Below are 13957 nucleotides of genomic sequence, written 5' to 3' on the forward strand. Positions count from 1 at the left end.
CTTAGAAATGATTTTTATATAACATTTGTTTACGTAACAAGTGTGTTACGTACAATCTCTAAGTTAACAATTGATAATAATGGCTAGATAATGACTATAGATATTCGCTCAATTTTCTAATCAGCTATGACTATGGGTATAGTCTCTAAATGTAGTCGCACATGTTCTGAATTCTTGTAGTGTGATTTACTAAGTGACGCGCTTATTTATCTTTTTATTCCTTTTTTCTCAACACTCTGCTTTTTCAATTTTCTACTCGTCTTAATCTTCTCCCTTTAAACTCCATCACACTTCCTCTCAACCACTACCTATGCTACCACCACACAACCACCCAGGGGCGTCTCAACAGAATCGTAGGCCCGGTGCGGTAAAATAAAATGAGGCCCTAAAAAGTGAACAAACTGTTTATTTTTCATATGCTTCACACATGAAATACATAAGAAAACATAGATTATATCATTTATTCATTCAAAACTCTTCAACCATAAATCAATCACTTGAAAAGTAGCTTCCTGTGAGATTTTCTTGACAATTTGATTCCAAAAGGCGAAAACCTTCAATAAAATACAAAGAATTAACCAAAAGTTAGGTGGCAGATCTCGGTCAGACAGTCATCCGGACCGTCATCAATAATTTTTTCAAACGGTCTGAATCAGACATTCAGGCTCATGTAAAGAAATAAAAAAATTAAACAAAATAATCATGAATTACAAACTAAAATTAGTGAAGAATTTCTACCTTGTCTTTAGATTACTTTGTCTTTGTAAGCTTTTCAACTTGAAGTTGATGAACAACTGCTGCTTTCGGTAAAAAATAGTGATAGATAGATCTTTAATCCGGTGGCTAATTCAATTGAAGGAGAAATAGGGAGATTAGAATTGATTGTAAATTTGTGTCATAATTTTGTGAAGATTCAAGTTATATATAACCAGAATTCAGAGATTTTATGAACGTTTAATTGATTATAAGGTTTGATTAATTATTTGGGAATTAGGAGAGTTGAAATCGGGAAGGAGATAATTGGAATCGGGAAAGAAATAATTGGGAATGAGATAATTGGAAAGAGATTAATTAATGGAGGAAAATTAGGAGTGTGACTCTGTGACTCCGTCTATCTTCAATGCTCTGTAGGACTGAATTACTAATTTGGGCCTAAAATTTGGAGGCCCGGTTCGACCGCCCTGGGCTGCCCTGGGCCTTAGACGCCACTGCAACCACCACCCCTCCCCTACCAACCACTACCTATGCTACCACTACAAATGGTTAAATCTTATACAGTAATAAAACTATATCTACATAGAACGATAAGTAGTTTCAAAAACTCGTAATTGACTTGCTTTGTAATTACCAAGTCTAATACGAGACAAATCAATCTAGCATCCTTAACAGCTTACCCGCTGCTACTCCCAAGTCCCTACTTATTGCACAAACATTAGCGAGCCCATCTTTTCCGTGAAAAAGAATTGCATTCAACTGATCGAATCTACCAGTTTAGGTAATTAGGTGTGCTCCCAATTTTGGTAAACATTGTTACAAAATTAGTACATGTATGACTTGAAAGTATCCAAATTTGGTCAGACATTCTATTTGCAATTTTCAATCTTCCTAATTGTAATACATCTATTGTTATAGAGATTGCTCGCATATATTCTTGAAGAATTCTGAGCTTATATTCCCTTGAACAATTAGTAAGTATAAATTGTTGGTATTCAACTGTCAAAGCATCAATTGTGGTATTCACACCGTCTACTAAGTTATAAGGGTCGTCTTCGTTTTCAGGCGTAAAAAAGATTTTTACCATGTTTCAGTTCCTTTTAGTCTGCCTTTTTTTTTTTGTAATAAGACGCTGCTTTAATCCACTCCTGCTGCGGGAAAAAAAAGACCCCCATGTGAGGCGAGTCAAGAGCAAGTAATAAAAGAGAAAAAAAAAAGCGGAAGAAGAAGATGGGCCGAGTTCAAAAAGTGCCTTACCACAAGCGAGAGATAAGCGACAAGAAATTGCCGGCGATAGCTATGATGTCAAAAGAGAATTATACAATGGAGCCTCACTATTTATGCACTCGCATATAATGACTTATAGATGGACCACGGATTTCTTAATAACCTTTGACAAGAACCAGTTATGTAAATCCTTTATACAATGGAGTTTGTATTTCAGTGATAAAAAATATATCAAATTTTAAGACATGTCTTTGTTTGATGTCCCTGCCTATGGAAAAGAAAACCGCCTTGACATTTAGATTTGTCTTTGCACTCTAAAGAACACAAGATTCTCTGATTAAAACTTCATAACAGAAATCATCTAAATAGTGTGATAACATCTAAGGATAAATACTCACATTCTAAGAAAATTTAATTCTATACTCATCAGTTAGTGCTTGTCCCTTGGCAGTTGGCACGACCTGTATAATTGTAGAGCAAAGATCAGCAACAATATATGCAACCTTGGTACTTGGTAGGCGAACAATTACAATTACAATTCTACCACCATAAGTCGAACATTATTACTCTTTACTCTCGTCCATATCGGCCTTGTTTCCTACCGGTATCTTGTTGACGACGTCGAAGCATCTTTGCTCAATGTTGCGAAGCCGCTTGGATATCTCGAACAAAGCAACAACAAATGAGTCACATAGTACACATCATCTACAACCCAACCACTACCTAATTACAGAAATAACTCAGCCCGGTCCCCTTCAACTGAGTCAAAAAAATAAAAATGTTAAAAAGTACAATGTGGTAATGAGTTGTATTAATAGCCTAACACTGCTAAAAGCATCTAAAATAAGAGACTTACGGTTGAATGATGATTCATCCTTGAAATTGTAACCACAAGAATAACCCTGACTCCACGATAATATCTTTGAAACAGAGATAGCAAATGATCAATTACGAGATAGCGGCCAAACTTCAAGAAATAAATTTTCTTTTCGAGATAATAATTATAAGAGAAATCATTGATGTGTCAGAACTGATTTTGCAATTAAAAAATGGGTAACGAAAGAATTTCTCCCACAATTTTTTTTAAAGAAAGGATTAGCATAAAATTCAAAAGAATTACAGGTTGTGATGATCCTAAACCTTTCCTAACCAACGATGTCTCGGTTTGAAGCTTAATCGCTTGCCATGAAGCTCTATGGTCCGGATCTTAGAATGAATACTTTTGCAAAGGAGTAGATTATCACAACTCGAGGGAAACGTCAATCTTCTAAAATGGTACGAAAGGAAGTAGTTCGGGCATGACACCTACCCCTATGGCGGTGATAAAACTCGTTGCGAAGATACCATCGAGAAACGCGTGAGGAGGCAAGTCTTACACACACCTGTGATTCCAAATGATGATGCGCATAAACCCAATGCTCACATAAGAAATCAACACACATGTTCAATCAAATGATGCTAATTAATCAAAAGATCAAACCTTTCCCTTTACAAATCGTTTTCTCTTAGGCCGAGGTATAAGCTCCGTTTATCCGTTTAGTTGACCTACAACAACGGATCAAACCATTACTCCATACTTCTTACAGATGTTTTTGCAAAAATATTCATGCAGAGAAACCGGTATGAATCCACTTACATTATCCCAATTTGAATTTGAACCTTTATTAGAATTGAGCTCGTGCTCGAGATTAAATTTTTGTGGTGATCACAAACTCATCCAAGTTTGCACTCACATTTGCCCGTGTATCAAATTCACTAATTTCTAAATAGGTGGTCATTTGCTATTGGTATGTGATATTTGGAAACACGTATAGAAGAGGGAATATTGTTCACATTGAAAGTAGGGAGTTCCTAAGTTATTGATGTTTCAAAAGTTAGTGGAAAATCGGAAATTGAGAGCGACTTTCAAAATTACGGCATTACGAAAACCCGCGCCGGAGAAAGACTAAAAAAAAACAAATTTGTAGATTAGCCTGGTGATCATCAAAGCTAAAAGTGGTTAAGCTATTGAAAATTATCTTCCATGAATGACGAAATTACATATTTCACGAAACTGGATGCACTATTAAGATCAATTGATAGCACAATAAAGACGCTTACGGACATTACGTTCAATAGCATCATCAACAGATGCATCCAACAACCCACTCATTGAGGGATGAATGAACACGGTGATGAATGGAGCACCGGAAGGACTGAAACTCCCATCACTACGTAAGTAATTTAGTCAATATTCGTCAATATCTCAATCTGATGATCACATTAAGAAAAAATTCTGTAAATGAAAACCCAAAAAGAAGTAGAATTTTTAGTCAATATTCGTTTGTATGGTTGGAACAATATGTCGCTAGGTTTTCAGTAGACTGAGTCTCATACGAGAGTAATGGCGAAATGCTATAATAACTACTATAGCTTAATGCGAAGATCCATATCAAGACACATATTAAAAATTCCCTGTCTTTGCACAAATTTGTTGATCATTGTAGTCACCACTACTGATTACAACATTTATTTATATATAAAACCAAAGCAAGACAATGCTTATGTTCTTTGGGCATAACACATGATAGCCAATAATGTAGAAATTTCAGGAGAATACACCATGAAACACGCCTTAAGATGTAGCACTCAGAATTTTAGGCAATTAAATTAAAATGGAAACAGTATAACGGTAACAATTACAAAGCTAAAGAACAAACACTATACCTTGAGATCTGACAGCAGCCATTTTGAGCTTTAACGCCTAATATGGCCATCCCACTACTATGAATACATGCCTTAACTCCCTGATCGCAACAACCATCATCCAACCCGGTCTCACTACCTCGATCACCTTGGAGTCTGATCACACTAACTAAATTGCCAAAACTAACACACTACTTTGTATAAACCTGAAAATTTTAAATTTAAAAATCATGTCAAAACCCCAAATTATTCATCTATAATCTAACAATAGTATACACAGAAGCGTCTTGTCCACCAAACAATATGATCATTAAATAAGGAGCCCATATATATTAGTGAGATTACTTGACAAGAAAGACTTTTGCGACAACAGCAGAAATCAATCTAAAATGAATAAATGAATCAATCTAAACTAAATAAACAAATAAATAAATAACAAAAAAAATACAATGGCAGATGAATAACACTTTACCTATCAAATTAAATCAATACCGATTACACTCACCGATATAGTTGTAATCGGCTACACCAAGAAGTTCAGATCTACAACCTCTTTGAAGTTCGTAAGGAAATTAAATGATTAATTGTGAGAAGGAGTAAAAAATTAGGTTAGGTTATGATGTTATGAGGAGAGATTTACACAATAATATTTCTAGAAGAAGAATAAAGTGAACCAACCCTCCAATCAATCGATCAACAATGGTCGAAGTTGAAATTAAGGCGATTACAATGTTGATGATGCAGATTAATGATGAAGAAATGAAGAGATATGGAGAAGGAATGAAGAGTGATGGAGAATCAGTAGTAGAAGAAGAGGGAGAGATAGCAGAAGTAAAAAAGAGAAAGAATACTGTGCATCACATGCTTCGCACGATTGTTACTGCTCTACTATTCATTTGAGTGAATTTCCAATGTTTAGGCATTTAGAAGGGTCTTAGAAATAGAGTGTGCAACAATTGAAAAGTGTCGAAACTAATATTTAAAAGTATGAAAAAGTATATACGAAGTACTAAACTAATAAGAAATTCAAAAAACTAAAATATACTCTATATAAATTAAGAAGTAAGCCACTGATCTATTATATACTTGTATACTCTTATAAAGCAAAACGCTCAATTACTTACATATATATGATATAACAAAAGCGTAAATGATCTGTCAAATTTATAAAATTGACTGAATAGCTTAATCTTGAGATAAAGTACCCCTAACATTAATCTGCAAGAAAAAAAAACAATCACCCATTATATATGCAATGTAGAGTCTATTAAATTAACTACAAAGTATAATATGTAAATGCAATGATTAATAAAAACAAACTTACTTGTTGCGAAGGATGTGAGATTTTACCAAAAATAAAAGTGTCTAAAGCGGTTTCATGAAATGACAACTCCAAAGATTGTAATATGCATATGTGAAGTACAAATCATGGAGAAAAAATCAGAAATTTATAGGAATTGAGAAATAATAGTGGTTACTCTTACATTCAAGAAGCCATGTCAAAAGGATATGTAATCAATTCAAAATTTTATAGCAATTTATTTTCATCTTTCCCCTTTGGAATTCTTTGGCATTTATGCCATTAAAAAACGGTAATTATTAATTTGCTTAAGCTTTGAATTATTATTTTTTTCACAATAATTTGTTTAATAAGTTAGGAGAGGGATTTAGAGTATGTGATGTGGTTAAGTAATGTGTTATAGGTAGGCTTTAATTATATTTGTGTAGATTAATTAATATTAACCAATAGAAAAATGACATGTGAATTAAAATTAAATGTATTGAGTAGTCTTTTAATTAAATTGTATAGATTTATGAGAGGAAACCAAAAAGTTTGTATTAATTTAGTATTAGTGATTTAGTTTTTTTAATTTGTATTTGCAACTAATATTTTTGATTTTTTTTGTACTTATTTGTATCACTTTTAAATAAATGAATGAAAATGTAGAATCCTTGTCAATTAGGTCATCAACATGCCTTTAAATACTATTTACTGATAGACTAAAGAAATATTATAAGATCTCTATTTTGAGATCAACAATCACCTAATAGTGGTTAAAAACTATTCAACACCTGAAAAAAATATAATATAAATGATAAAAAAAATAAGGATTATTGTCATGATGGTTGAAAAATTAAATTGTGAAATTTTAATGGTTTTCATAATTATCTACATTTTTTTTACCATTAATTATGAGAGTAACTTTTAAATGTGGAATTGATAAAAAAAAATTTCATGTATACTACTATGCTAGTATTTCCACGTGGACTATATTTCGCCACGTCACAATTAATTGTTGCCATGTCAAATTTATTTTGTCAATGTGGCAATCGTCTACGTGACTTTTAATGTCTAACCTTTTAATAATATTTATAGATAACAATTGTCATAGTATCTTGATTATTTTTTCCTATGAACTTAATGTTTTGTTGTCGATCTTCGATTATCATGTTATTGTAGCATCTCCCCTTTCCTTGCACGAGTAAATTGAATAATCTAACAACTAACAAATTGAATTTGAAAAGCATTGGGTAAATGTCTTTAGAGAAGCTCTCATAATAAATCTATTATGAGCTTATTTTATAATTATAATACAAAACTGTACCACGGAGAATAAAACATATGAAAATATGGTTAAAAATAAAATGAGTACACTTATTATAAGAATATATAAAAAGTTAAAGAGTCGTTTCAAGTCATGATTAACAATATAATTATATAATGGTCATGAAAACGATAAATGACTACAATGTTATATCAATAACTTCTTTAGAAACTATCTCCGATCTCCCTTAAATTTTTATATTAGTTAATGCAATTTATACGAATGAAATTTGATTAAGAGTAGGTTAACGTTGTTTAAACATTAATAAAGGATTAAAGGGTATGCATTAAAGAGTTTTGATTGGATGTATATTTAACGTTAGTGAACATGAATAAGGGTTTACACTCTAGAGTGTCAATGATCTAACTCTCAATCACAAATTATACTATGATATGATACCTTAAAATGGTGAGACCACATAAAAATGACCATTTTATGGTAAAATTTAGCTTTGGATATTAAAAGTTACCACTATTTTGTTAATAACAGTGACTACTTTAAAATAAACAATCATTTTTACACATAATGATCACTATTACTTATAAATTGGTCACTTTTAGCAGTCTATATTCTACTTACATTGATAAAAGTGATCAATTTCTTATTTCTTATAAATAATAAAACAAAAACCATAAATATCTTTTTTAATTTTCTGCCTAAATATAAAATACTCACCTCATACAAAGCACAATTTTACCAAAATTCATTAGCCCACTAATCAAATGACCCACAATGATCATCAAATTTATATATACTAACTCATACACGACTAATATTGACTATGAAATGAGCCCACCATGATAACAAAATTGAACCTCAAATTGATTATTTTCAAATTGATTTTGTACCAATTTCTACCAGTCAAATATTGAATACCTTGAAACTAAAAAATAAATTCAACTTAGTTTATGACTTTTGAATGTGTAAATCAAAAGATATGAGACACGAGTAATGTTATGGGACATAGAGACCAAATTTGTTTCGCGATTAACGGGTCGTAAAATAATTTCAAAAGCTCAGAGAGGTTTTAGTATGATCATTTACATATACTGATTAGTATATCAAATAGAAAATAATTTATAGAGATATCATAGTGTGTAACTCATAAGCATTCTTTTCTTTTATGCCAAGTTTTCAAGTGTATACGTTAACTGATATTGTTTTGACTTAATTCGCAATTCTACTTTTTATTTTGTCCTCATTTCAATTTTAATTTTTGTGCAAACATTTCAAAACTTATCCTATATGGTAAAATTTGCCAATATTTAAAATTATTAACATGCTTTAACATAGGTGTAAATATGTCGGCATATGCATGCACTAATCAAAGATATGGGATACGACGGGTATAAGCATAATATATAACAAGAGTGTAACTATGTTTTTACAATTAATACTCTCTTAATACTAATGTTATTTTGAAAAAAATAAATTAATACTATAATTTAAATATGTAGATTATACTGTTATAAAAGTATTGTATTTGTAATTGTAACGGTCAAGTATATAATTTCCATGTAACATATGGGAAATCAATTAGCTCAAATATGAAACCAAAAAGATGTTGTAAATTTAAGAATTTACGAAAAATTTTATATATACAATCTATACACGCCCGTGCAACTTTGCACGGGTCCTAAACTAGTTTACAAATAAGACGGTGATACGAACATATGAATTGATGCTTAACATGTTTAATCGCAAGATTAAATTCTTAAATTTTAAATTGGAGTGATTAAATATGTAAGTATAAGTTACAAAAAAGTTGAAACTAAATCTCTTATTCAAAATCACAAGGGAAATTCAAGGACTATGGTAGTATGAACTCTTCTCTAACCAACGCACCCGCATCGGACACCGACACTCATGAGACACGCGCCAAAACATGTCGAACACCTATAAAGTTGTGTCCGACTTTCTCCATTTATTTGTGGCACGTGTCCGTAGTATGTGGACATATCTCAGACATCAGACATGTATCCATGATATTTGGACACATTTTCAACATACATTCAAACGAAATTAAATTGAATTTAGGTGAATGGTGTGTGTTGTTTACTTGTTTTATGACGGAGCTTGGTGGGGAAATGCGTTAAATTGAGGGTGAAAAGTGTTTTTTAGACGAGGAATGAGCTGTCAAATAGATTGATTATATGATGAGTTTGGGTGGGAAATTAGAAAGAGTTATATTCAATGGCACGTTTTAATTTCACTTATCTATAAATATTATTAAAAGGGTAAACAAAATCCCCAACTAAAAGCCATATAAGCATGACTAAATGCCACCTAGAGCTATTAAATGTCACCTTGCCAAAAAAAAACACACCAATATTATACAAGAGTATTGGATACTAAATTGGTGCATAGTAAAAAGGTATTGTGAATAAAAAATAAAATAAAAGGAGACGCTTGAATTGCCACAAAATAATTACTCAAAGTCATTATTGTTCGCTTCATTATCCTCTTTAATGTTGGTAATTAAGTTCTTTTATTTTCCATCTTTTCATTTTTTCATTTAAACCCCATATATATTTCCCGTAGTAAACACTTGCTCTCCAAAACCCATTTTTGAGTTTGTCAAGAAAATATTTCACGATAATAGCTTACATCAATGTTTCCTTACCATCAATAAGAGTATATAACTTAGCTTATATGTTGTTATATGAGTATAATTTTTAAAATTTTTATGTAATGTTATTTATAAATTCGTTCGATATTGATATCATATATGGAGTATATTGTATATACTTTTTGATTACTTGTGGAAAATTGTTTTTATATGTATTTGGTATAAGAGTTTTTTAATTTGACCATGATTTTATACGATAGAGTACTAATTATTATCAATTTGATTGTTTACAGGCCAAGAGATGAAATAGGCTCAATATTTGAAAAGGAACACTAAAAATGATCTTTTTGTTGGAGGAGGTTGTATACTAAAATTAACTTCTTTTATATCTTAATTTTCATGTTTTTGCCTTTTTGATTGTGTTAATCTTCATTTTTACATTGATTTGTTGATCTAACCAGGGTTTGTTCCTGGGGCCTTCCTTACTAAGGTTTGTTGAGGCTTTTACTTGAAGCCCTGTGATTTCAATCATTTTACCGTTGTTCCTTTCGTGAAAATTGTGATTAAACTTGTAGAAATTGTTAAATTCGTGAACAATCATTAATCTCGACTCAGTAATGGACTCATGATGTTCTCATTTTCGTAATAAGAAAGTATGAGTAAGTCATTATGAAGTACAAATAAAAAATCAATCAAGTAAAATGTTGGGATTGATGTAAATAGTTTTAAGTTTTGAAGTTTCATACTTCATCCATTGTCCAAAAATTATTAATCTCTCCTAACTTTAATTGATTACTAATCTCTCTATAATGATGTACTATCAAATTTGTCATAATGAATGTATCAAAACTTTTGATGGTATCTTTTTTTTTTTAATATATACATATAAATGACTCTACTATGAATCAAAGTAAAAGGAGTTGATATGATACAAGGAAATATTTACCTTTAATTTAAGACTTGATTTGCTTTAGAAGTTTGGTCGACCAATCTTTGTTGTAAAACAAGTTATCCAATATATTTGCTAGAACACAATTCAACTTATTGGTTGCATTAAATCACACGGTGTAAAGACTAGTAATATAATTAAAAGGGTAACTAAAATGACAACTTTAAATATGACATGATAAATTTTTAATGTGACATGACAAATTTTTAATGTGACATGGATTAAAAATTAACAATTATATGACATTAATTTATTTCACTCATCAATAAATAAATATAATTAAATGAAAAGTTAAGATTGAAGGGTTCAGATCCACTTAAATTTTTTAAAATATAATAATTTATTAACTTTTATTAATTGTTTAAATATTGACAACATAACATGAAATCATAATTAAATCTATAAAAAATAATAAATCTATGCAATATATATATAAAAGGCTAGATAAACCATTAAAATTTATTCCATAAGATATTTTCTGAATACATTAATTTTTATTGATTATTAAATTAGCATAATTTATTTTCGCAATACGTTTTTTACTCATTACAGTACTTTTACCACAATATTTTCCATTTTGATACCCTTTACTAAAAAACTCACCAAACGAATTATCTCTAATTCCAACAATTAAACCTCTCAAAATCAACCAAATATCTTCAATTCTAATCCTTAATTTGGATGTAAAACAAGTATTTGACTATTTGAATGGAATTTATTGAATAATTTGTTTTTTTTCTTCCATTTTTTTCGTAATTTATTTTATTGTGGATTTTGGGGGTTTATTAGGGTTTGACTTGGTTGTTGTTTGGTGGTTCGGAGCAGCATTAATAAAATGGACAACATTGTCGGAGGTATCGTGACGAGCGGTTGTAGACACCTCGTTTCTGCACCCCTCGCAAACCACCCGGTGATGATTGGGCCGCATGTTTGGTTCGCGGAACGATTTGTGACAGTTCGTAAGATTATTGTCAAGTGTTTGCTCAAATATTAATGTCAACCTCTTAGTTGTCATCTACGTCCTGATACGGTCGTTTTGACAGTAATTAGAGTACATTCGGAGTCCGAGTCAAAAACCGTCTCCATTTTCTGATAACTGTTAAATCCCGAGTCAGAATGTTCTGGAATGTTCCGGATATTTCTATTCCATATTTCTCAAATTTTATCTTTTGGCAAATAATATCCCGTAATATTTACATAAGATATTAAAGATAATCGAATTAATTCCGTCCTACCATAACTTAAACACGGAAATCTTTCTTAAGCAGGAGGAAACCTCCTGGGAATAGACGCAGCAGGTGCTGCGCCTCTTCCAAGAGACGCAGTGGCTGCTGCGCCTCTTCCCAGGCCCTTCTTTGCATGATTTACGTATCTTTTTTATATCTTTCCGAGATTCACCTCCAAAGAGTCTCCGAAACCCTATTCCTTCACGTGATTAGTATAAATAGGAGCTTTCGTTCCTCATATTTCTCACGCGAGTGTCCGCCCTTCTCTTCTCCCTTTGCATTCTAGACTTCGTTCTTACTAATTGGCGCCTACGTGCTTGGACTTCCGACCACGTAAGCTCGGATCTTTCCGGGTACCAGCCTCTCCGTTGCATGACCGACCAATTTGACCAACTACACAATAATCAATCTAATTAATCAATTTATTTCAATCGTTTTCCTCTTACGAGGGCACTTTCTTTACATTCGCGTCGAGCATTCACTAGTCGATACTTAGTCCTTCTCGTTCCGTCAACATGTAAGTCTGAGGGTGTTTAATCTCTCTTTTATTTATTGTATTTTATTATTGTATAACAATTGTAAGGTTTATGTCGAAAGTACCTCATTAAAACCGATTTCTAAAACCGTCTTTAAAACCTTTTTTTGCGGATTTCCGTGAGACAAGCGTCGAGAAAAGACGCAGCAACCGCTGCGCCTCTTGAAGGAGCGCAGCACCTTTCTGCGCCTCTTCGTGAGGCCGCCGCAGCATTCTCGCTTCTTTTCTTCTTCCTCCGTCCTCTGTAATTCGTATCAAATTTATTTCTTTTGTTTTGTTCGTCTGTTAATTCTTCATCATGATAGTTTAATAATTCATATGTATATTAACCATCATCATTAACATGTTTTAATCGTCATAAATCCGACTCAAATCCCAAATAATCAATATTTGCGGGTTTTTCGTCATTAAATTCAATTCGAGTTTTAGAGATTCAATTCGTTCATGTTGTGTTTCTGGGATTCATTGTTGATATATTTTTACCTGTTTAGTCATTAATCCGTCGTCAATTCATCATGTTTAGTTAATAACTCGTTTAGTTAGTTAGTTTAATTAATCATTCATTAACATCGACCCTTCACATAATTAATCCGTTTATTTCCGTCTCATCCATGTTTTACCGTTTTATGACCTCAATCATATGTAAATAATCTGCTAATAACTTTCATCCGAGTCTAAAATCGCAATCAATCCATTAATTTACCAATTAACATTAACGGTTTGCGATTTCCGCTTCACAGCCAGAACTCACCCTTGGAAACGCAAAAATCGCTGCGCGCTCTTCCAAAGGGCACGATTACTTTCTTTGTTTGTTCGAGGATGAGTTACGTCTCTGAACTCCTTTTCTGCCTTGACGTAGTTTAATTAGTTTACGTGTTAATCAACTAATATTCGTATTATCACCTTCTGATCTGTCGTGTTTTATTCTTTTATTCCTTTTTCTCAAATTATCCGTTTTAAAGGTATTTTCGACATAAATCGCCTATCCAATGTAATCGTTGTAGTTTTCATTATTGTAATTCATAATTATTGTATTCCATTTATCATTTGTATGTTTCCACATGTAATTGAGCATTAAAATCCCTACTTCGACCCAATTGTATGCTAATTACGTGTCAACCGACTTAGTAAATTCTCACATGTTAGGATTAATCTATGGATGTTGCATTGCATGCATATAGCCGACAATATATCAAGTGCGAATAACTTCCCAAATCATTAGTAGAGGCCGCTATCGAGGCGGGCGGGATTAGGTGTTCGATCAAAAGAGCTTCCTAATACGTACCCTCACCCCTTACTCCAGATCTCCGTGAGCACCCGTGTTCATTGGCATCCGCGAGAGTCATTCTAGACATAGAATGCTAAGGGTAACGATTGCTTAGTGTTCATGTCACTACTTTGTGTCTTGACATGACACGAGGTATTCGAACGGTTCCAATTTCCCAT

The 13957-nt window shown here is 32.1% G+C and overlaps 1 long non-coding RNA gene across 1 annotated transcript; it reads right to left on the bottom strand.

Annotated features, from left to right (window-relative positions):
- Positions 1-4053: 4053 nt before the first annotated feature.
- Positions 4054-5521, bottom strand: LOC141651311 (uncharacterized). The gene is made up of 3 exons (XR_012546900.1): positions 5099-5521; positions 4648-4832; positions 4054-4191 (listed from the first exon to the last, which is right to left on the bottom strand). It is a non-coding gene; the product is annotated as an uncharacterized LOC141651311 (long non-coding RNA).
- Positions 5522-13957: the final 8436 nt, after the last annotated feature.

The sequence above is a fragment of the Silene latifolia genome, chromosome 1 (genome assembly GCF_048544455.1).
Source record: "Silene latifolia isolate original U9 population chromosome 1, ASM4854445v1, whole genome shotgun sequence".
Classification (NCBI taxonomy): domain Eukaryota; kingdom Viridiplantae; phylum Streptophyta; class Magnoliopsida; order Caryophyllales; family Caryophyllaceae; genus Silene; species Silene latifolia.